The sequence below is a fragment of the Andrena cerasifolii genome, chromosome 12 (assembly GCF_050908995.1).
Source record: "Andrena cerasifolii isolate SP2316 chromosome 12, iyAndCera1_principal, whole genome shotgun sequence".
NCBI classification, from domain to species: Eukaryota; Metazoa; Arthropoda; class Insecta; order Hymenoptera; family Andrenidae; genus Andrena; species Andrena cerasifolii.
Genome location: NC_135129.1, coordinates 7,096,586 through 7,121,311, shown reverse-complemented (window position 1 = coordinate 7,121,311; position 24,726 = coordinate 7,096,586). Strand labels below are relative to the sequence as shown.

The following is a 24,726-nucleotide window of genomic DNA, read 5'->3' as shown; positions in this document are numbered from 1 at the left end:
CGTTAAATGCCAACGACGCGTTTTCCATCGGAAAAGAGAGGATGAAAGAAGGAAGTTCTAGTGCGTGGGTGATATACTCGTGTCTTTTGCGGCAATAACGCTCTCCGTCGAGAGTCTCGCGTGCCTCGTAACTTTCCTTCCGAGGTCTAGCAGCCCTATATTTCACGGAGGGTTGCTGCCCGAACCCCGAACTTCCCTACGTCCTCTTGCCCTCCCCCACTCTGCCTGTTCACCACCCACCCCTAGCCTACGGCGTTTCTTTCTAGACACCGTACCGCACCGTACCATACCATACCGTATCGTATCGCATAGGCACGCTCCGTGTCGAGAGGGCCATATGGCTTTCGTTTCCTCTCGGTCGAGTTATCTTTCTCGTCTTCTTCTTCTCGCGGCATTCACCTCTCGCGGATCTTCTTCTTTTGCTCTATATTTGGAACCAGCGGATAACTTCCTCGAATACCGGGGCCCACGGTTACGCCGGCGGTCTCCGGACCACCCCGAGTAGCTCGCAGCACGTCGTTATCGCTGTTTATTGCCGGTCGGATGTTTTTTTTAACGAGTAACATTAATAATGCGCGAGGATAGCCGTAACACCGCGGGCAGATCGAACCTTAATCCTCTGAGAATTTTGAACAGCGACGACGCGTACCCTAATATCAATTTATCGCGCAAATCGAACCAACCGATGTACCAATTTGATAATCCAATAACCTAGGATACTCGACGAAACGAATACCGCCGCGAGGTTCGGAAATTTCGTTTCGTCTACCTACCCCCTTTTTAATTACCGGGAATATTAATGTTTAAAGTTAAATTGCGTCTAACGAAGGATCAAGCGAAGCAAGAGCGCGTGTCAGGGGTCGTATCCGCGTCTGCACCCCTTCCTCGCGCCGAAAGCACGCGGCGCACTTATTTTATCCAATAAATACAGGCGAACGAACAAAGTTCCTCGACTGGAAAGTTTGAAGCTTTTGTCGGTCTTTCGTCCCTATCTCCGTCGCCGGAGTTTCTCGGAACGAAATTATTTCTCAAAGGGACGCGCGTTTCTGTTTTCCACCCCGAAGCATTATCAGGCTCGTCCGGCGCAACGGCCGTGCGACCGCGCACAATGCACATCCTTCAAATTATTTCTTCCCGCAGAAACGATCAAATTTGTTTGCCCGCCTCTTCCTTTCTTTTGTCGCCGGGACCCGCCGGAGCACGCTGGAAGAGGAGCTCGCGGCGGGAAGCGATTCGTCGTCGGAATTCTAGTCGCCGCTTCCGGATTATCTCTCCGACGTTTTTTCTTTCTCGTTACGAAAGGGCGTCTCGCGCGTGGACGCTCCACTCCCACGGGCTCATTCTTCCCCGCATTTTTGCGCTGATCAGACGAGGCAGCGTTCCAACGTTAGGGTGGCATCATCCCGTGACATATGGAGGGTCCCTGAACGCCATGTTTTCCCCGTTATCCCCCCGGGATTCGGGATGTATCTTGCTGACCGACCAGATACTCCGCTCTCGTTCTCGACGAGGGGCTCGACCTTGGAGCAGTTAACGTGGAAGACCGTGGTTGTCGGATATTCTCATCCCTCTCGTCCCCTGTGCGCCGAGAAGATCGACGATGGGCGGCTATGTCGCCCAAGAGAATTATGAAAAGACCCGGGGATTTTCAGGGGAATCGAGATCGCCCGGATAATCTCTCTCCTTAGAAGCTCGAAGCGTAAACCAGGGCCCGTCCACGGGACGATGCCGATCGTCTGTTGCTTTAAAATTCGAGCGGGACGGAATATATCCGTGGATGAATTTTCCCGGCGATAAATCCACGGCGCCATTGACAAAGGAACGAACCAGTTCGACTCGCTGAATTTTAATACGGCCGCTGGCCCAGAGCGCCGATGCAAATACCTAGTATATATTCCTATTCTGCTTTACCGATAAAAATTCATTTCGAATACCAGCAATCCAACTTCTCAAAGGCCGCACCCGCGCGGTCGATGCTCCGACTCCGTGAGCGAATATGCCGGCCGCAAAATTGAACATTGAACCGGAGAGAATCGCGAGAAACAAAGGGCAGAAGACGATTAATGACGCTGCGTTTTCGACGATCACCGGTCACGTGAACCCGTGGCAGAGATGATTCGGACGAAACGAGCACCCTCGCTTCTCCAATCTCCTCGATGGGAGAGAGCACAGACGGGAGCAATGAGATCGGCCGCTCGGAGGATGTTTTCCGCAAACGACACCCAAGTGTCCACGGACCGACAGAGGGAACACAGAGATTGGTGGATCGTGAACGGGGGTCCCACGGACGATCCGTGCGTCAAACTCATCCCAGAGGAAGCAAAGGCAGCATGGGGTTTCCGCCCGCAGCCCCACGGCCCCCAGGCTCGACCGCCTCGCCGCGCCGCGCCGATCCACAATGGGGGAATCGTCCCATTAACGAGCAACCGTTCATTAGTCCCACACTCGCCAGTAATGCTTGCGTCGAGGTCAAGTTGCCCTCCGTCCATTTAAGTGCCACTAACGCACCTGACACAACGCACCTATCTCGCATCCCATATCTCATCGAGATTTCCACTGAAAAACCGTCGACCCTGGATTCGTCTATTTCGCGATGCATTCCACCAGCAGCCATGCAACTTATCGCCACGCGTTTCCGCTGCTGGCCAGAGCTCCTGCGAGAGGGGCTCGCGTGCAACGAGTTCAATGCGCACAATTCCCTTGGAAAGGAGGAGAGACCGAGAACTTGTACGAGCCTCAGTGACAACATTATTACACGCTGGCATTGTAACTTTATTTCAACTTTGACGGACATTGTCCCTCGTCGCGGCTAACGACGCTGCCAACTCCGGTTAACCTTCGTCAGCGAGCATTCCCTTGGAATTGATACTTTTCTTCATTTTTTTTTTATCGTCCGTCTAGAATCGCCACATTCCGGATAGCCATCTCCATCGTGGAGAACGATTGCTCTATAGAGGGGCTTCCGGTGTGCGGAATACACGCAACTGGAGGATCAATGAACCCAGAACGAGAGCCGTGGAAAATCGAGAAAGAAAAACGCCGCGAGTCGGAATTCTTGGGAGACCAGCGAGAGCCGCGCGCATCGTCACACCGTACAACGCTGGATGTTTCTGGGTCGAGAATTGTGAGGATACAGCGAGAAGACTTTGTCACCGAAGGACAAAGCCGCGCAGCGCGCCTGAATAGATGATTAATCCTCCGGGAATGAGAAAGAGGGACCATGTAGGTACGCTCGCGAGAGTGCGCGCGTCTGTAAAACGATCGTAGAAGGATCTCGCAAGGCCTTTTGCTTTTCAATTAAACCAGACGAGCACCGACTTATTAAACCAGCCAGAGGGTAAGACTTTCACCGCACGCTAGATAAGACACTCGGTCGCGCGTCGATCACGAGCAAATGGAAGTGAACTTTCACCGTCATCGATCCGCTCCTCCACGAAGAAGAAGGAGACGTCGAGGGATCTTTACAAGTCTGATATCTAGATTCGAGTAATGGTTTTCTTGATTGTCTATGCCGTGCACTCGGGAACCAAGGAATTTCGAGGCAGGAATCGTCATTCGAGTCTAGTCGACGACGATTACTAGGCGAACTGCATGCATATACCTTTTTGTATGCTAGGACAGTAGCAACGTTTGTAATTCCCCTTGATATATATCCCGACATAGATATAATTTTCCCCGTTGTATTCGGGGGCACGTAATCTCATCACGGCCGTTTCCGCGTATTCGTCTGGATCTAACTATAGCATCAGTCGCGAGCGAGCGCTGGTGCGCCGCGTTATGTCATTTTCTCGAAAAACACGTCGGCAGCGTGGACGACCACGACCACGGCCACGACGGAGAGCACGACGACGCAGGGTTCGAAACATACGTGCTCGGAATGACGAGGATCCTTCCATCAGCGTCGGGACGCGATCGCAAAGGCCGCGAGCTAGCTAGCCCGCACGCGTCCCCCTTTCGCCGTGGTCCGTATGCTCGGAGACGCCACCTGCCAGCCTCGCGGCTGCTAGTTTATATTTAGTTTCCCGAGTTTGGAAAACTCTTAATGGATTCTTAATGACCTGGAGCAGGCCTGCGTCGGTTGCGGAGCAAAGACGAGGAGCAGGCACGAGAGGGCAGAGAAGAAAGCAACAGCTGATGCACCGTCGCGTCGCCACTCTCCTCTGCTCGTTCGTGTTTCGTCGCGGGACTGATGACGATGGCGATTACTGGCTCGTCAAGAAGGAAAGGCTACGGTTCGGGCGTTTCACGCTCGATTTCGAATCGCCGTACGAGTCCTGCGCCGCGATGGCATCGCCTGCAAGCCAGTAAACCTCCGGCTTAATCTCCTGGGGAAAGAGTTTTTCCTCGGCAAACGCACGGTTTCGTGCGAACGGGCGAGAAAAAAACGATTAACGAGATCCTCTCCCCCATCTACCACCCTGCTGCTTCCAGCGAAGCTCGTAACTCGAAGCCAGAAAAACTCCGTATTAATTCGAATGGAGCGATATTTTATCGGGATAAAGCTGTCATTCGAGCGGAGGACATTCGTTATAATCTCGGGGACCGGAAGAGAGATTACCGTCTACTTTGCGAGCGAGGGAGCAAGTGCGCGCGCGTCTTCCCCGGGCCGGCATGGCATCTCAACCCTTCAACCAGCATGTCCTGGTTCTTCGGCCCCGAACGATCCCACTTAAGACGATAATGAAGATCGACGGAATTCCCACGTAATCCTTTTCTCATCGGCTGGATGAAAAATGCGCGCGCCTCGAGGCTGCTGCACTGTGCGGCGCCGGCGGAGGGTAGATATCGTAATAAATTTTTCACGACGAATTTCGAACGAGAACGATCGCGCGTGCACCCTCTCTATTCGTCTCTCGTGCAATTTAAAAGGTCTGCGCGAGCTCGGGAAGCATTTTTCCGGTGAAACGACCGGAGGGTGAAAGAGAGAAGGGAGAACGCGAGTATCTGGATTCCGGAGGTGGGGGGTGGTCGGAAGTTTTCCCGAGTTTATCGAGGCGTCTGATTCCTTTTTTTTCCCTCGATTGGCATCGATTTGCGTCCCGCCGTATACACATATACGCGGCCATCGGTCGTACGGTGTCGGTGAACGGTAAAAAGAGAGAAATAAATTGGTGGACCGAGGGGGAAGCAGAGACAGAGGGGCTAACAGGGCGCAGGGGAGAAAGAGGGAAAGCGTGTGCGGTTATAACCGCGGAACTCAGCCGCTTAAATAATGTCCAACGACCGACGAGGCGTAATTCACGTCGGATGAGCTATCGGTCCCGATATTTCCTCGTCGAGGAGCCGAAAAAAAGGAGGAGGAACCCCGAAAGGGTGCGAGCAGGGGAGAATCCCCAGGATCGATCACGCAATTATCGGAAATGCAGCGATCGTTGCTGGCGCTCCGACAACCAGTCGGGGATGCATATCGTCGGGGTTCCGCGCCGCGCGCCGGCTTTCGTCGCGTCTGGGAATACAAGTTATGGATAATCCAGACGACTTTACGATTCCGTGCATCCTTAAGAGCCGCGAATCGCGTGGCGCGTATGCGCGTACATATGTACCTACACGTCTGGCGGCGTGGAAATAATGCAAACCCGTACGTTATAATTTACAGTCGGAAACGGGGTCAGAACAGTCGAGTCCGGTTCAACTCGTTCACGCGGTAACACGCGCGTTCAATAATTGATGGTTTCCTTCGAAACCCCTACCGAATGTCCCATTAATAACGCGAGCGATTCTTTGAGAACTAAATCGAAACTCGATGCCGCACGAGTCTCAATATTTTCCACCAAGTAGCTCCTTTTACCCCTTCCACGTTCGCCGAGCTGATTGGATCGGCGAAACCTCGGGCCGCCGTGGTATTTAAATAATTACGTCGCGAAACCGATTAAGGATTAAGCCGGCCAGAGTCTTGGCAAGAGAATCGCGGAGGGGCCGGGGGAGAGTAAGGTGATCTTCGGGTAAATTGCGGCCAGAATCGTCATTGCGCCCAAGACGACCGTCTGTTTCTCAAGGAACCCTTAAATTCAATGAATGCGGCTTCCGGGGGATAAAAATAACGACCCGAAGAAGTCGTTGGGAACGCGAGACAATCGGCAATAAGCGTTTCTATGCAAAATAACCAGCCAAGTGCCTGCCGCTTCTAACGAACAGCTTGAAAGTAGATAGACGCGGGAGCACCACGGCGATGAAAAAGTCGCACCGTGGTCACGGATAACTAGAGAATTAACATAAAAATACACCTTCTAACGAGGAAACGGAGAAACGAGTCTCGCTGGCTTGGCGCGTTTAACGCAGGACCGGGCTGGATTATGCGTCAAAGTTTTCATTTGCCCTTCGGTTGGCGGAAACCGCTCGGAAATCCATAATTCGAGATCGACAGAAGCAACGGCAACCTTGCTGCGGGAGCATCGCGGAGGCCTCGAGGACGAAGGACGTAACGCGAAGAGAGGACGGAGAGGGCCCATCTCTGCGTCTGCACGCTCCGTTTCTCCATCGAGCCGACCATAGAACGAAGGACCGAGAGAGCATGTCACGCCAATTACGAGAGACGCCGATGGAGGAAGAAGGAGAGGCCGAGGGAAGAGGAGACCCGCGCGACACAAGAAAATGAGAAGGATGGGAAGAAGTTCCGAGGGAAGGAGCGAGAGACACAAGACCCGGGGACTCAGGTACGCCTAAGTCGGTCCGAGGGAGAAGGAAAGGAACGGAGAAAGGGGAGAGGGAGCAGGGGGGAAGGAGCAAGAGCTAAAGGTAGAGAGACGAGGAAGGTGAAGTGCTGTTCCGAGAGATGCTGCAACGCCGGCCTGCGGAAGAGAACAGGCGAGCGAAAGAGCGAGGGCAAGAAAGGCACAAGGTAGAAGGAGGGAGGATAAAGAAGAAAGGTGGACTGGGGAGGGTCGGAGGACGAGGAAACGAAAAAAGAAACGATCGAGCTGCTCCCGACTCAGCGGCTCTCATATTTAATGATATACTCCAGCGTGCCGGAGTCCCGCTAATGCACGGACACTACAATATGCCAGCCTCTTTTCTCTTTCCCTCCTTCCGCGACCGATGGCATTTCCCTCGCCCTCTCCTCTCGTTTCGTTTCGTTTCATTTCGTTTCGTGACGACGCGAGCTGATAATGCGTCCCTCAAAGCCGCGCTGCTCGCCCAGCAGGAGCTTCTCGTGAATCGCGATCGCCCGGAATATCGGAGGCGCCGCTCGATTCAAGGATACTCCGCGTACGAATAAGTGGAGACTTGAACGAGGGAGTAAGAACGATCGCCAAGGGAAATCGATGCCAGGAGAGAAGGTGCGTGGCTGGCCACCAAACACGAGCGTCGGCCAACGATACAAGAGGAACCAGGTCTTCTGTCTGGTGGCAGAATTTTCGAATAGCATAGGTGCATCCTTCAATTACGATCGAATCTGGATAATTCACTTAAGACCGCGAATGAACGAGGATTACCTTCGGCCTCGATAATTGTTAATTATTAGCCCGTACCGCGAGCACGGTATCGTCGGTATCGGCCGAATTAACGGTACACGAGAAACACGAGGCGGTGCTCCTCGAAGGCGAATTGAATACAGCCACCTCCGGAGGAAATTAAATACAACCAGCCGTTTGCCTTTTTCTTCTGCACAATTTCGCGTCTACGGTCACGTTCGAGGGAACGCCGCGCCGGTCGCAGCCGTGCCTTACGACAAGTAGAAGAAGGTGCGAGAAGAGACCTTTCGAGTCGCCTTTTTTACACGAGCCCCTTCTCCTCCCTTCCTTTCCTTCCCTTTTTCGGTTCTGCCGCGTAATGGGCTCCGCCAATGAATGATCCTGACAATGAAAGGCACTCCGGGCGATAATTAATCGAGGCCTGGGAATAGTAGCCGAACCAGCGAGATGTTCGAATTTTTAATTACTGGAAAAATAAACCGACCTCCCTCGTTCTCGCCCTCTTTCTCCGTCTCTCTCTTCCTCGCCCTCTCTCAGCTCCTTTGCCGTCTAGCGTCCCCCAATTAAGGACTGCTGCTCGACGATGTACGCTCGCACGGGATGCCGGAAACTATGACAAATCGGCCCTTTTAAAATTCCTACGAGACACCCGAAGTAGCGGACTTGTAAAGCACCAAACTCGTTTTCATTTCGTCGGCCTCGTGTTCTCGCCGCGTCTCAGGACCAACAAGGACCAGAATATATAAATTCAAACGGTCCTTTTCCTTTTACGAGAGAGAGAGAGAGAGTGTGTACACTCCCTTCCGTGGGCTGAGCATTATACTCCCGCAGATGTTTGCAGATAAATTAAAAATGCGCGAGGAGTCGGCAGTGTTGGCGTGGAAGCGCGCTTAAAGGCCTCGCGATACGTATGGGGGACCGTTAAAATATTTAGATACCGAATCCGGCAATGAGAAAAGAATCTCCGAATTGCAAATATTTGAGATATTTCAAACGGAGAGATCCGCCTCGTGGCGTCGCCAGAGGCAAGGAGCGGCGAGGACGAGGCAGCGAGAACACGGGGAGACGTACATACAATACAACGCGTGCGATTCGCCGATTATTTGGACGGTTGGCGGTGGAGCGTGTGTTTAAGGAAGGAGCAGCGCGTCGAAAAAGGAAAGTGTAATTGTAACGCGACGCGCTACACGAGAGTGCACTTTGGGGTTGGCCGAGGGGATGGAATTTCGAAAATAGACCGAGTCACCAGGGAGTGATCGCGTATACGTGGTCTGAATTGCCTCTGGTCACAGGCTACAGAGGACAGGAAACGCGGTGCAGAGAGCGCGCGCACGTTTGCACTGCTCCCGGTCCCAGGAGCGCTGTAAAAGTTACTTTTAACGCGTATCTAGAAAACATCTGGCGGTACGTGCGTTCGCGGGGATCACCAGTCGCGGCAGCGCGGAAAGCGAGCGCACGGTGGAAAAGTTTCTGGTCGAACGACGAAAATTCGAAACGACCGCGTCGGCAGACAGGCGAAACTCGTTCCTCGGCGACTTCGCTTTCGCGTGACTCGGCAACTTCGTCGCGCGACACATATCTTGGGCTTTTCGCGACGCACCGGAGAAATGCCTGCTCGACGAGAGCCGCGCGGAAAGGTTAAAGTTCCCGGCTGGAAGGAAAGAACGGGAAGCGAGCGAGCGAGCGAGCCAGCCGGCGGAGCTAGCGAGAACACGCCGAGCCGTTATCGCTCTCTATCGTTTCGCTTCCACGAATTCTCCTCTTTCTTTCATTAGGCTAAGAGTGAAAGTGCAGAGGACGAGACTGGTCGGAAAGGCCGCGGATATCGTCGTAGAAGTCGTAACTCGTAGCCCGTCGTTGCCGATGCCGTTGTCGTCGTCGTTGGCATTGCCATTGCGTCGCGTTACGGCTTCTCACCGTCGGCTCGGCTCGGCTGCAGTTTTTACGACTTCACCGAGAGACTTTTACGAGTCGTCGTACCCTCCTCGATTTTTCTCCTGCCGCGCCACCCGCCGTTTGTTTTCGTTGTAAATGTTCCGCGATCTTTGGCGTCGCCGTCGCGGCCGCGCGCTATCCGAAATCTCGGCGCGCATCGGCTCCGCGCGAGAGGTGGGCGTTTTATTTATTTATTCTTGCCCCTTTATGGACGTTTTATTTGGAATCGAGAAACGCTGTCGACCGGCGGCCCTGCATCCAGCGGACGCGTCCGTACCTTTACGACAGCCTCTCTAATAATAGATGCCAGAATTATTGCGGCGGCCTGGCGTAAAAATGAATTATACCGCGTGCGCGCCTCGAGTGTCAGTCCGTAATTGGTACCATAAATTCATTAGGTACAGATTATTCCCGAACCTTCCCAGCCCGTCGCGACCATCTTATTTTAAGAGGATTAACCAGGGAAATCTTGAGCGGTTGTAAATATCGAACGCGGCCGAGGCGTTCTCGTTTGCCAAAGGATATATCGCCGGAGTTAAAATAGCCGCAAAAAAAGGGGGCGGATAAACGGTTCGCGGAGCTTTTCCTCGGGATTCGCGGGATTTTCCGTGGAACGAGCGTGGACCACTTACGCGGCCCTCTCTCCGCGGGCTTGGGACAGTGCAAACGTACAGAAAGAGTAGAAAAGGAGGGAAAGCTCGGTCAGAGAGGCTGAGAGAGACAGGGAAAAGCTGCAAGAGAGAGAGAGAGAGAGAAGAGAGGAAAGCGTACTCGTTAATGTGAATGGCGTTTACATTGGGAACTTGCTTGCAGGTTTATTTATTTAATCGACAAACCCGCCCAATCCCCGCCACCTACCCCAATGCCCGCGGCGACAATGGGAGGACCGGAGCGAAATGTTTGGAGAATTTCCGGGGCAATCTAGTATAGGTACACATGCATAGGTACCTATATGTGCGCGGACAAGCGTGAAATAATATTTGCATGTTTGTTGGTTTATCCGACGACATTAGGGCAATGGGGTGTCTCGGCAGGCGCCAGTTACATAAATACAGGCGAATAACCGTGGACCAGTTTCACCCGCGGAAAAATATCGCACCCCAGCGGCAACCGGTTCCGTTATTTATTCAAACGGGGGTATATCTCGGCGTTTACGTATAATTCAATAATTTTTCGGCAAACAGCTTCCGCGAAACGCTCATTCCACATTCTGCTCGACGATACCTCCCCTGCGAGCAACGTTATCTGCCGCAGCTTCTCTCTTTCGGCGCGGCTGCTCGCTCGCGTTACATCAGACGGACGCGCGCGAAACCTTTCCCTCCGACTGCATCGCGCTTAAAGTGGGCCAAAGCTTTTAACGACGTTCCATACCGTTTGAAATTGGATTTGAAAGAGAGGAGGACGCAATCGATGGAACGCGCTCGCCTCAAAGATAACGTTACTCGGCAAAGAGCTACCGTTCCGCGTAATGTATGCACACCCCTTAACAGGACAAACGTTTTTGCCGCTCAAAGTATCTGGCGTCCTCGCGTGAGGAGGCTGTTTATCGGGGGATTTCGCGGCCGCGGTATACTTTTTATTGGCCGGCTCGTTAGGAGAACGGGCGTTTTCTAGAGTTCGACACCGGGAGGAGGAAGAGCAGACGTGGAAGAAGCCAGAGGGCTGAATGGAGAAGCGGAGGGCTAAAAAGGCAGAGGAGGCGAACGTCGCTGCACATTATCGCGTCCCGGGTCTTCGTGGAATCGCGGTCGCCTCGGGACAGGAAGAGGGTTCGTAGACACGTAACTACGGGGACACCGGTTACAATGGTGCTGCTTTACATACGAAATTACAGTCCAACGCGTGACACGTATATTTCTCTATGCACGACATTGTCATTACGTTTATTAGGTTCCGCTCGCTTTGCAGGCCACGGTACGCGTACAAATTATTAGTTCGCACGTACCGGCGACCAGAGAGTAGTCCGTATCGCGCCTACCCCCGTGCTAGACATTGTAAGAAGTAGGCGCGTCCACGCCGACGGAGATCTCTCGCCCGAGTGGCGATAGCCATTAACCTTCCGATCGGTTTTATTGCGCTTTATCGGCCCGCTGACATCTAATGAGTCGCGTGTCTAATTGGAAATCGGCAAAAATACCGTCCGCTCGGATACACATCTCGCACCGACCATATGTTCGTCGTTTCCTCGGCCAAGATAATTAGCACCCTGCCGCGGAGATAATCGACGCGCGAATATCTTTCTGCTTAACTGTTTTACCGCGAGATAATGGCCCGCGGACCGGCCCCGCCATTCGATATACCTAGCTTCGAATCTCGGACGAGTATACACGCGGCAGGCCGGTGCAAGAAATTCGAGAAACCTCCGGGACGGAGTACCTGCAGCGATTCATCTCCGCGAATGAAATTCCGTCCACGAACCGAGCCGGATTTCCACGCGACCACTCCGATTACCCTGTTGCCCGTCGTCCACGAGAGGCAGCCGGAGACGGAGATGCAGGCGGAGAGGGAGAGGGAGAGAGAGAGAGGCAGCGGTGTTTAAATGGAATTTCTCGAGTGACACGATTCGTGTCCGAGGTACGCGAGCCCCCTAAAAAGAAGTTGTCTCGATGGCAGCGGTTATTACCGGTCGGCTCGTGACGAGGAACCGCTTGCACGTACCACTCCGCTGATATCCGGTTGATCCGCTGGCATTGGCAGGCCTGGAAATATCCAGGGGCACTTAGCGCTATCTACAAAGGCTAATGTAGCCGCCCGATAGGAAGGTAGACGTGCCCTCTGTATATATCCTGCCAGTGAACGAGAAGAAGAACCGAACACCGGAGAAGAGGGGAACACAGGCACGCACGCCTCGCCACGGCGTACGGCATACGTTCTCTCTTCGTTGCACGCGTATGCACCCTCCTGATTTCTCAATCTTCACGAGGACCCACTGCTCCCGGACTTTATTTCCTCGTCTGGTCCCATGAAGAAAATCCGTCCACGAGATAGGCGCCGATAAAGACCACCACGCGCTGCGTCCAATTCAAGTCGCGGTTGTCACGCAGTAAAAGGCTCAAAGTTTTGAGGTTGACGTGTGCCAAGGATCCGCCAACTGGACGAATCGAGATAGCTAGGAGCAGGCAGAGTCACCTTCGGTCGAGGACGCGTCACCCCCCCGGAAAACATAAACCTGGGAGAAGCAATCGGCGCCATCCACGAATCCCATCGCGCATCGACGTTTACGTCCGACGACCGTTTTACCGTATTCATTTGATCGAGTAATTTACAAGGCATAAATCACCGGCGTGTATCGCCGCGCTTATTGCGGGTGTCACAAAACGTAGCGCGGAATTCGCGACGGACTTTAACGCTTGCCCACGAGCTGCCGAGTGAATGAATGATACCGTAAAAACGAGCGTAAATCACGGTTAACGAACCGACGTCGGTCGTCTTCGATGCAAAAACCTCCCTGGTGGATAATTATAAACAAATAGGCGAGGCGCGCGTACCTTTAGTATACGAGACCGAGGCCCGCGTATAAATAGTGGGGAGCGAGACAGTGGGGTGGCGGCGCATAAATACGCAACGCTGCTATATTTCCTTTCATCTTTTCTTCGACGAACGTCGGAGTTCGGAATCATTAACCTTTCGAGAGGGAGATGCTCGCGAACGAGTGGATGCTATCGCAATCATCGGAGGCTCGCTCGACCTTATCAGCCAGCTCGACTTCGAGTGCGAGCTCGAGCTCGAGAGAGACAGAGAGAGAGACAGAGAGAGAAAAGAAGAGAAAAAGATGTGAACAGTCCAAGAAGCTGCCGTAATAGACCTTTTTAAATCGTCTCCTTTTGAGCATTGACTTAACCCACTTCTCTGCAGCGAGGAAGAATAGCGAAGAGTAGGGAGACGGAGGAAGACCGACGATGAGAATGACAGGGACGGAAGGGAAAAAGGAAGCAGGAGACAAAGACGAACGGAAAGGAATATGGGATTGATCCCGGTGAATCCAATTGCGCCTTACGAGATACTTTCATCCCTTATCTCTCGCGACGTTGATAATGGATGCAGATAAGAGCTAGCTGTCCCGTAATAGCGTTTCTCGGTATTATTAATACGCTATCTGCTAGGCGGGATAAAAAAGAATTGAATCACCGCTTCTAAGAACACTGAAACGAACGATACCGACGATAACGATCGCTAACAAGGCGCGCGCACTGACTCTCGTGTATCGAATTAAGGGAGAGAGACAGAAGGGGGAAGACAGAGAAACGAGGGCCGGGGGGAGAGAGCAGGGAAGGCAGGGAAACCAGGGAAACGGATCGGCGGTTCGAATTTTTACGCGTAAAACGGCCGACACAATGGGATCAGCCCCGTATTCCGAAATCGCCCGTACAAATTGACCTGCGGAGGCAGAACGATCTGCCCCTCTTTATTTTCGGTCGGCTTTTACACGAGCGGACGGACGGCTTTGAATCCGTCGGGTGTCAATTGGAGAAAATCGTTGGGGGAGACCCCAGGTGTCCTCTGGAAACCTTTACACGCGCACAAAAGTCCGAAAGGGAAGCTACTTGGGCAACACCCCGAGCGAGCCATACACACGCGCGTACCTACGCGGAGTAAATCGTGGCCGAGAGGTCGAGTCGATCCAGGAATTTCCGCAGGATGCACAAGCAGTGGCCGACAAAGGAAAACGAGCCGGCCCCGACTATTTGCACGGGGGCCGTTCGTTTCTCACACCTCGGCGCCGACGAAACGATCGCCGCGAATCGTTAAACACCGTGAAATTTCGGTGAAATTGACCGGATGATTTCTCGAAAGGCGAGCCCAGCCGCCCGTTTAACGCCGATCGGCGATACAGAGCGAGGCGATTCAAGTTATCACCTGGACGTCCGACGTTACCATTCTCCGTGAAAGGGATGCCTACTTTCAATCGTTTGTGGAGAGAAGCTGGTGAGCATTCGATACCGCAGCGGTGTCCATCGTGCAACTTTTAATTGATTAACTTCCCTCCGCGTGCAATAATAAAGGCGGTAATTTGAATCGCTCCACCCTGTAGATATCAGAGATTCATTCCGCGCGACCGCTTCCTCGTCGGCTGCAAATTGCTTCGACGGTTTCGCGTGTATGCAGCTTTCGCGGCGCGGATGATCGCGTGCCGCGGCGAAATTAATTTGACCGCCGGTTTCGCGGGAACAAAAGTAAACTCGAGCGACTCGCGGATACGCGAGAGTTCCTCGTAAATCGAGCCGGGCGAATCGAATTCGTATCGAGTCCTCGTTAATCTCGCGCCCAGGGCCAACTGGCTCGTAACGGCAAGCGGAGGAAGAAGGAAGAGGATGATACGCGTCAGGCATCCAGCTGGATTTCGTAACGATCGAAATCTCGCGCCTTATGTCACGGATGCTGAAATGTCGTCGCAGCTGTTCGCGGCGTCAAATATTTATTCCGGGATTCAAACGGTCCGCAATAAAAGGACGAAGGAAGCTACCTTTCGATTCTTCCCGGACTTTACTTCGTGGATCCCGCGGGCACGGAAGACGAACGGCAGCCAGATCCTCTGAGCAAACATCGAGAACCATCGAACGAAGGAACGACCGAGCGAGCCTGTTCGGTCTCCCTGCCGATCCCGCCGCGGTCGTCTCAGGTGCTTCGATTAACGTGCCGCTCGATCCGTGAATTTTCAAACTTCCCTTCTCCACGGTCTAACGAGCTCCGGCGAAAAAACGAGGAAATTGGAAAGCCAACGCGGGGATCGTTGGTTGTTGGTCAAGTGCAAATAAAGTAGTCGTTGGAAGAACGGATGCGCGGACACGATCGTTTATCCTGGACGTTGAATCGATCGGAGTCGAGGTAAACGGCCACAGAGTAAATCGTTTCTGCCTCTCTCCGGAGGACGGGAGGGGGGGATTCGATTAAAATATTTCGCAAAAATTAAATCGGCCGCGCGGGGCGAGGCGCGGAGGGGGAAAAAAAAGATACCGCGGAATCGGAGGAAAAGGCACGAAATTAATTGCAGGTGCCTCGGAGGACGAGGTAGAGATTAACCTCGACCCGAATCTTTTGATCCTCTCCGTGAGATAACCGTTCGCGAGCGCAGAAAGAGAGGCAGGGAAGCACCAGTTCTAACGGTTCATTCTCCCTGCCTCCGCAGCCCGTTCTCCAGCGGAATTCTTCCTGAAAGCGCGTTTCGCCCGCTGACGTCTTTCCTTATTGCAGTCCGCCGCTGCGATCTCTCGCTTTTCGCCGACCCGTTCGGGCCGCGGCTCGTATTTTCACGGTCATTTTTGCCGTCCGTTCGAAAGTGTAATGCAAATAGGTTGGATCTGGAACAGCGGGGGGGCGAGGCGTAGCGGCGGTCGGCTAGGAGGAATCTCGGGTCAGAGGCACGGAAAAATAATTAGCTGGACTCTCGGTGAAGAGGAGAAGCGGTCCATTGAATCGGGGGAAAAAGTAATGCTCACGGATGAGGAAATCATTAATTCGAGCGTGTCGAAGCCAAGTAGAGAACTCGCTCGATACAGACCGCGTAAAAGGGTCTTTCTCTCCGTCTCCATCTCCTTCTCCCTCTCTCTTTCGTCGTTCCTTTGATCGCGTACAAAAAATGTCCCTTTGTCTCGAGCCACAATGCGAGCGAGCCTTTCTTTCGACCGGGCCAGCCTAACCTGTACTTTACGGCTTTTTCGAATGAAATTGGCCGACCGGCTACGCTTTCGTCGTCAACGAATCTCCTATGTATCTCGAGGGTCTCTCCCAGGTGACGAGCGAGAAACGACCGACCGCGTTTTTCGACTCTGGCACTAATGCTTCCCCGCTTCGCGACTTTAAACCCTCCGAAACCGCTACCTCCGCACTGCCTGGATCGTATTAATTCTCGATTATCGATTATCGCGGCCGGCCAGGCGCAGGAGGCGAGCGAATTCTTCGCCGCGAATTTGTCTTCGGCGGGGTGCCCATTTACAAGAAAACAACTCGAAAGTCAACGTGAATTCGCGGGGACACGTGTGCGAGCGGGCGTGCATGCGCGGGCACACACGCGTCCACGCATACCAGTTAGGGTACATTCTTGGCGAGTGCAAGAAGAAGAAGAAGAAGAAGAAGACGAAGAAGAAGCAGAAGAAGCGGGAGACGCGACCACGACGATGAAACAGAGAATAAGGAGGGAAAAGAGGAAAAGAAGAAGCGGAGAAGGACGAAGAAGAAGAAGAATCAGACAGGGCGGAACACAATGGCCCAAAAACCGGAAAGAGGTACGCCCACTTCCCCCAAAAAATGGTCCCCCGAATGAAAACGAAAAAACGCAGCCATATGTACATCGCTGCTAACTGCACGGAGCGTGCAAGAAAGGCACGAGGAAAGGGGCACGGCCATTGGCCAGATTCCCATGAAACTCGAGCACCGAGTATAAGGCGAATCTCCATTCACGCTCGCCTGTCAACGAGAAAATAAACTTAAATCCATCGAGAGCAACTCGCCTGCCTGCCCGCCCGTTTGCCTGTGTACCACAGCATAATCACGTCCGACCGAAATCCTGGTAATTACCGCCATTGTTCCGACGATTCGCCGACGTGTGCGCCAAGCCATCCACCCCGAAACAATGAACATCGTGGACATTATACTTTAAATTCCGAATTAGCAGCTGGCCCTCGCAAAGTCGAGCTAAGCGACCACTTGCGAAAAGAACCCACGACTCACCGGCGTCCTTTCTCGCGGATTCCTCTCACACCCCTTCCATCCCCCGCCTTTCAATTCCATTTCTTCCCCCGGGGTAATCCTTGGAAATCCATTTGCAATTAACGCGCGAAGAGGATCGACGTCGGTTCCGTCCCGTCGAATCTGTCTGCCTGGACGACACTGTTTTTTCCCCCCTTTTCCTGCGCCCCCAGCAGAATAATAATGCACCGTTCGATCGGCCGTGAATCGACAGACGCGATACAGCCTCCGCTAGGAAGATTTAACCGGATTTATCGCAAGGTTGTCACTCTGCCGAAGGAGGAACGGGATCTTTGTGATCGACAAGCCCGATCGCGCACTAAAGGAACACGTGGCCGATCGTTTAGCTAGAGCTCACAGCCACGTGGACACAATGAATCGCCGTTTACACTGGCGCAGGAAAATTCATGAGCCGAAAAAAAGGAGGATAATTCCCGGCCCCTGTTGGGGACGTTCTCTCCGTTGAGCGGGGCCGCGATCAGGCGACACAGGTCTTAATCGACCGAGGAGATTTTAATCGACTCCTTTATCGATGGAACCAGGTAAAGAGAGAAACGCCGACGTGCCCGCGATAGCATCGTAATAAATTCTCTATGGCTTCATCGATGCGACTGCATTCTAATTTATGCGAGGCTGTCGCGATAGGTTTTTCCCCGGCAAAAAACGACCGCCTCGCGCTAACTGGGGCGAAACTGGATTTTCATCCACTTATCGATCCGAAGGAGACTTTCAATGTTCCGCAGACAACGATTAACGATCAATTCCCTGGTTAAAGCTTGCCATAAATTTGCAACTAGTCGCGTGTCGGTCTTCCCTGTCCCCTCTAAATTTAAACGACCGATAAGTTTTCCTCGAGCTGGAGAGTCTGATAGATAACTGGGTCAAAAGACCTTTCACCCTGTATCCGCGCGATTATGTGCGATCAACGTTTCGCAATGCACACGTACGACGTGCATTGTAACGCGGCTAATTATTACCGCGGTTGTGTCACAGGTACCTACTCTCTCGATTATGGCCGATCGCGGCCCGATACGCAGACATCGTGGATTCGACGTTGGCATCACGCTCGAGGCAGTGCCGGTGATTTTTTCAGAAACGATACGACAGGCCCCGAGCGTAAAAATTCATGCAATCGCTTCTCGACAGCGAAATAAAAATCCTATGTAAATGAAATTGCGCAACGCCGTTCCTCGCGGTAGGTGCTTTACCTTTTTCTTACGGATTTAATAATGCCCAGCCCACAGAGCGCGCGCGTGTATTTTTTTCTTCTCTCCCGGGCATTGCGCGAGTGAAATTTGATACGCATCAAGGAACGTCTCTCCCAACGACCAGCACTTTTCTTCGCCGGCCGGGAGAGTTTCGAACGGTATATATTCGAATTTCGAGATGGTATCGCGGCTAAATATGTTCGCGGCGACAAATGAAAGTCTCCGGGCCCGCGGTACGCCCCGGAGCGCGATCGGGGCATTATTAATTCAACGCCGCGCAATTATTAATTCCGCCTTCTCCGCGTGGAATCGAATCGAATCGTCGAAAGTATGGAAATCAGCGGGGCTCATTAAGGATTCCGGTAGCGAGCTTACACGTGTGCCAGCTAGCTCAACAATTTGTTAAGGAAAATGTCACGGCGTCCACCGCGAGCGGTAAGACGGAGAAGAACACAACCGGCGTGTGTAATGGAATCGAAACTTTCGAACACGAGCATGCCATCGATCTCCCTAACTGCACGGGCAGGGGGAGTTGAGGAAAAACGGGGCTCCGGCTGCAAATTGAATTTCCACGGCGCGCTGGCGGCACGGAAATGGCGATCTTATCGGGGCGATATCTGTCTTGGCATCTCCGGTCGGGTCGGGTCAAAATGCGACCTTGCGAATAATATAATAATATCCCGGAGGAGATGAGCGTGGACACGGCGGGCCTAAGTACTTGTAGATGCTGGGGCCAGGTAACCCTAGATCCTAGATGAGCCTCGAGATTAGCGCGGGAGCAGAGAGACCTGTCGCCATCGTTGGAAACGTAAAACGAGATTCGAATCGGCCCCGTCGCCAGTCAGGAGGCTGGGTCCCGAAATTTCGGCAACGTCCTGACTGCGCTTTGGGTCGCGGGATGCGTTTAGGGGGCCAAGCCACTTTCCAGCTTCCAGCTTCCGCTCCGATTGAACCAGACCTCCGCGCGCGTCTATCGCGCTAATAGGTTGCACGACAGACGAAGCAGACGAGGGGAGGCCGCGGCGTTCTCGATCGGGGAGAACGCAGGTAGACAGGGACGAAAAGAGTTGGAGATCCTCCGTTAGGGGTAACTCGATCGCGCGAGAAAGAAACGAGAGCGCGCACCGGGCAAAGGTGTACGGTGGGCACAAGTGGTTTTCAAAGGACGAGCCAGGTGGTTGCACTACTTTCACTATTTCCACAGGTCTGCCGGCACGGCCGCGGCGCGGCGGGCCGCTCGATCGAGCGACGCATTTCCACGGGGCCGACGAGAATCGCTTTGTAACACTTTCACGATGCAATTACGCGCGGCAATGTGCGCGCAACGGTCTCTACACCGCGGCGTATCTAACGACAGACTTTCGACGCGCGACTACACACACGCTCGCGCGCTCCATCCGATAAGCGAGCCTCTAATAATACCAGGGATCATAATTAATCGGTCGAGTCCTCTCGCGAACGACAGTGGAGATTGCCTCTCGAGAACGCGCAGCTTTGGCTGCGCGAGAAAGAGCAACGGGGAAAACGAGGGCCAGCCGCGGTTCCTCTGTCTAACTCCGTCTGCTCTGTCTACTCTACCCGCGATCGTTTTCTTCTAACGGTTCAAGTATTATAAGACAGATCCTAGGGAAGATGTGCGGTGCCAGAGACAAAAGTCGAGGATCCGTTTTCTCGCGTCTAGCACCTCGGCCACGAATGGACGGCTGGCTCTCAGGCGGAACTCGAAATTCAGGCTAATTATCATGAATGTCCCTGGCAAGCAGCTCGGCCCGTTAGAAAATGAAATTAAGCTTGACGAGACCTATCGATCGCTCTATTAAATTACTCGCGTTTCAACCTTCCTCCGACTTTGCTCCCCGATCTCCATCGCGAGATTATACGATTAAAGTGCACTCTCTGTCGTGCAACTGTCCTACGACCCACCGAGCACCGTCTCGGATTCGTTAATCAGACCATTCGTACCCCGTGCTTTCCTGCGCGCGATGCGAGTGCACGTCCGGGGACCACGGAAAGCAGGATCTCTACAATTTCGTCACGTCCGGGGAGGCGCGAGACGACCACGATAAACCGGGCTTAGGTAAACCGTGGACCAGGAGCCCGCTACCTGTGCCAACAGGTAGAAGGCAGAAAGGCGCAGGGGTAGCCGTCTTTTCGCCCAAAGAGCCGCTCGTAAAGTTACTATTCTACCTGGCCACGTCGGTGTCAACCGCGATAGCGATCGGCTACCCCGAAACCGCCATTCGTGACGATCCTGCCCCACGAAAATTCATTTACTTGCCCCTGCGACACCGATTGCCAGCTCCCTGTCCACGCACCCGGGAAACGTTTCCTACAGGCGTCGTATTCCCTCGCTACAGTGGAATCTGATCGCGACGCAGGGGACGGTACCCGTGACGCGATAACGCGTCAATGATCCTTTAATGAAACGGTGATTTATCGTGCCTACTCTAATTCTCGACGAGCAACCCGCAGGGGAGCGCGAGACTCTTTGTTCGCGAGATTACGTAAAATTCAGGAGGAAATCCCGTTGTTGGCGGGTACGAGCACCTTCTTCCCGTCCGCCTCTCTTCTAGGAGGGCATGATCCGTCATCGCGAGTGTTTGCCCGCGCGAAATATTTGCACGAGGAGGCGAGCTCAAACACACACCGGGGCCTCCGACGATGGCCTGTCATTTTCCGAGTAGAACATGTATGTAGCTTCGACTCTCCCCGCTCGCTCGCCCGCTCTCTCGCGTTCGGCACGTTTAGGCGCGTGCGAAAGCGCGTGTGTACACGGTCGACTGTGCACACACGCGTTACCTATGTACACACGTCCAGCCGGGCTCTCGTGTGCGTGCGTGTCACTCGGACTTTCAAATAGCCCGCGAACCCCAACCCTCTCAGATTTATTTGCATAATTACGGAATCGTTAATGCTGGACGCGCCGTGCACTTACTGCCATTGCGGGGCGAAAAAAAAGCCTCCAAGGATTCGGACACCGATAACGAACCTTCCTCCTCCGTGTGTGTTCGGTTCATGTAAGCGAAACAACGTCGCTCCCCCTTTTTTCAATCGCTTTGACTCGTTAACCGGGGTAAGACAAAATTAACTATCTTGCGAGCTATCGCGTGCAGAGGTTGCCTGTGATCGAGGAGCGATCCAATTAATGGGTGAAGGAATGCAGCGAGTATCTACACGCTTCGGAAGCGTCCGCTTATCCTCGCTATCCGATAAAAATGTAACGAGTAAAAATGCAAGTTCCGCGAGTGAGAAAGAACTTTGAAAATCAACATCGAACGGGCTGCACGTGAACGGTTTATATACATCAGCCTCCTGCTTGTGCATAGCGCGAAAGAACTGGAAAGAACGCGCGATTGCGGGCACTCGAGCCGAGGAGCGTTCTTCCACGGCGCGAGGCGAAGGCAGCGCGAGTTAAAACAGCAAACCTGTTCGAACGGAATCCACACTCCTGACACAGCGATACGAGGTTCAACGAATCAATGCCTTTCACTGGGATCGTTAATATCTGGTGTCGTAAGCCGTGGATACCGAACGGAAAACGTGCATTTTCTTCCATTGTCGACGCGGCCCCGAGATAAAATTTCTCGTGACCTCGTCCTACCGAACTGCCACTCGCCTAGGGCCGTGAACACAATCCTGCGTAAACAACAGCCTGCCCTACGTATACGAAAGCTCTGCCGATTTCTAGAAATTGCGACGCGCCGGCTGCGAGTCCGCTACGCGAAAAATAGCTTGCGGTATTTACCTTTCTCGGTGCGACGCGTGTTCCTGGAAGTCCGCTCCGCCGACGACGCAGCTTCGGCCCCGAAAATTCCAGCCTCCGGACGGCTGGGCAACCAGCGGCCGCCGCGGAATCTTCCTCTTCTCCGGCGACGAAGAGTTCTCGGCGAGCTGGACTCGGCGATGGTGCGATGGTGGTTGCCGGGTTCCCAGGCAAAGAGACTTTAAAACCGCCGAAACGATGGAGCAGGCTCGGGGGAGAGGCAGAGGGCGGGCGGTGCGAAAAGGAGATGCGATCCCGCGAAATGTTCGGCCACTCAAAAACGTCGCGACTGGCGTCGACGCGATTCCATCGTCGGATTGTTTGTCACGGTCGATAGAGGCACACGGACGAAAGCAAGCGCCATTTTATCCCGTGCACTCGCGGCAACGCGAAAGGTGGACGGAGAACGGAGGACGGTGCACCGCGCCGCGGCCACCACGGGCCTACGATCTCTGCTCCCGTCTCACTCTCTCTCCCCCTTGACAATTCTCGCCGACAACCGTTCGAAATGGGAATCGATCCTCGATTTAAGAAGGGGGGAGGGCCCTTATCGGACGTAGACCGTGGCTGGCACGACGCGGACGATACAGACTCGCGCACTGGGTTCACCACTTTTTTCTTTTTCTTCCACAAGTCACAAAACTCGATCGCCGGCCGGAACACTACGACCTCGTGCGTCGTTCTCGGGAGACACGCGTCCCTCAGTCTACTCGCTTTTTCCGTAACCCACGACGCGGCACAGTTCGTAATATACGCGCGAACACCGTCGAATTTACGTACTCGTCACGCGAAACTCGTCGAAGGATAAAACAACAGTCCTCGTTCTTTATATCCTCTTTCCCTCTCTCCTTCCCTCTCACTCTCTCGCTGTCCCTCCTCTGTCTATCTCTCTATCTCTCACTCTCGGAACAGAGATGTGGAGACGCGAAACCGGGCTCAGAAACGTCTGTCGTGTACAGCGAGAGGACACGAACTGAAGCGACGAGCCAAGGCGAGGCGAGCCGAGGCTTGCTCGGCTGGTTTCACCGTACCGCTATTCGGCCGTGTTACACTAGCGCCACCACCCGGGGCTGCACCCTCGTCGTCCGACCATTTTCCTCGCTCCTTCCTCGCCTACCACAGATTTTCGTCGTCTCGTCCACCGCGAACGGCTCCTCGATCCTCCACCTGCCCTCCTCGCCAATCGAATACCTCTTATCCTCCGACTTCTTAACACGCGGGGAAATAAAGACGCGAACACGAGCCCATCGCAGAGAGGGGTCATTGATTTTTTGAGCCCGTCAAGTGTAAGCCGGGCGCATGCGCGATCCTGCCGGCGGCATGACATCGGGCGTTCTCATACCCATCCACGATGTTACGGACGAATTTCTGGTGACTTTTGCCGGCGGCGACGACAACAGCGAAATATTCTTCGAAATATGCTTTGGCCTGTCTACGTCGCTGTTTACCTTTTCTCTTCTCCTCCTTCGTCGCTGACTCGAAGCGTCCTGCTTTCGCGTACCAGTTCCATAGCAGTAGTCTTTCCTTGAAATCTTCTACGTTCCAAGCAGCAAAATGATGATCGATATTACAGATCGTTCTCCTGGCACCGAAGGTGCCACGGGAGAAGCTTGTCCTTCGACGGAGACGACATCGATGCTACTGTCTTGAGAGGTTATTATCCTTTCCGTCACCGTTACCATGCACCTTGAAAACGTTTAAAAATATTACATTTATGTTTGCGTTATAACGAATCGCATTCGCGCAAGGGACACTCGGCATCGACAACGATGCTTTCTGACAGACTCCGCAGGTTGTGTCGGTCAGTTAATTACCTTTTTTATGTACCGAAGTAATTGACCGCGCGACGAGTCCGCCAATTTTTCGACGACAACTGACCGACCTACCTTTCCAGTGATCACATGACCCAGCGAAATGCATCTTGGGTAACTTCTTGAAACTTGAAACCACGTGACCAATCCTATTGCGTACATACGCGACTTCGTGTACTTCGGGGGTCACATGACTAATTCGAAGTGCATCATGGGTAATTTCTTGCAACTTGCTAGTCGCGCGCGCGTTCTTTACCCGTCGTTTTATCGCCTGCGGTTTCTCTCGTCATTCCACGCTATTAGCAGAATGATTCGCCGCCTGTCGATTCTCAACGATCTCGTACAAGTCCCGCGAGCTCGAGTGAGTGTTATCCACCAGTTTCAAGCGTTTCCGATCGAGAAATCTCAGAATCTGTATTGACGTCGCGAGCCGGTCGCGGTGTGTTCTGTGATTCCGTACCGAGTGCCTGTGAAATCACCGTTTCCCTTGTAATTACGCAGTGTCATTAGAAATGAGATCCCGTATGACGATCGAAAGTGAGTGATTAATGTGTCAGTGCTTTGGAATATCGTTCTTCGATATCACTGTGCTTGAATTATCATCGGGACGAAAGTGAACATCAAAGGGGAGCCATTACCACGACGATCCTCGTCCCGGCAATCCTGTAAACATCTTTATCTCCATCGATCATGAGTCTGGCTGGAATTAGACGGCAGCTGAAGGCAGGTTCAACCCGAGACCACCGTCCGGATTCTTCTCGGTAAGTAACTTAAACTGCATGCGATCTTTACTTTTCATAGCTCTTCCTGCTTCCGTACACCACAATACAGCATCGGCCGCTCGTTTCCTCGTGATCCGATACTTCGATAATTCCCATTTCCGCGCTCACCGCGGGTGCTGCGATTGCGTT

General features: G+C 53.3%; 2 protein-coding genes across 5 annotated transcripts in view; one reads left to right on the top strand and one right to left on the bottom strand.

Annotated features, from left to right (window-relative positions):
- Window positions 1–23,885, bottom strand: part of Eph (Eph receptor tyrosine kinase) — a 96,813-nt gene extending 72,928 nt beyond the window's left edge. Inside the window, exons 1-2 of one of the 4 annotated variants that reach the window (XM_076824316.1) lie at window positions 23,819–23,885; window positions 21,987–23,690 (exon numbers count right to left, since the gene is read on the bottom strand). The gene's annotated coding sequence lies outside the window, so the exon portion shown is untranslated. The remainder of the gene's footprint in view (window positions 1–21,986; window positions 23,691–23,818) is intronic. The other 3 variants (XM_076824317.1, XM_076824318.1, XM_076824319.1) reach the window with 3 other exon arrangements.
- A 150-nt stretch (window positions 23,886–24,035) lies between these two features.
- Conv (insulin like growth factor binding protein acid labile subunit convoluted) overlaps window positions 24,036–24,726 on the top strand; it is an 86,372-nt gene continuing 85,681 nt past the window's right edge. Inside the window, exon 1 of the mRNA XM_076824320.1 lies at window positions 24,036–24,576. The gene's annotated coding sequence lies outside the window, so the exon portion shown is untranslated. The remainder of the gene's footprint in view (window positions 24,577–24,726) is intronic.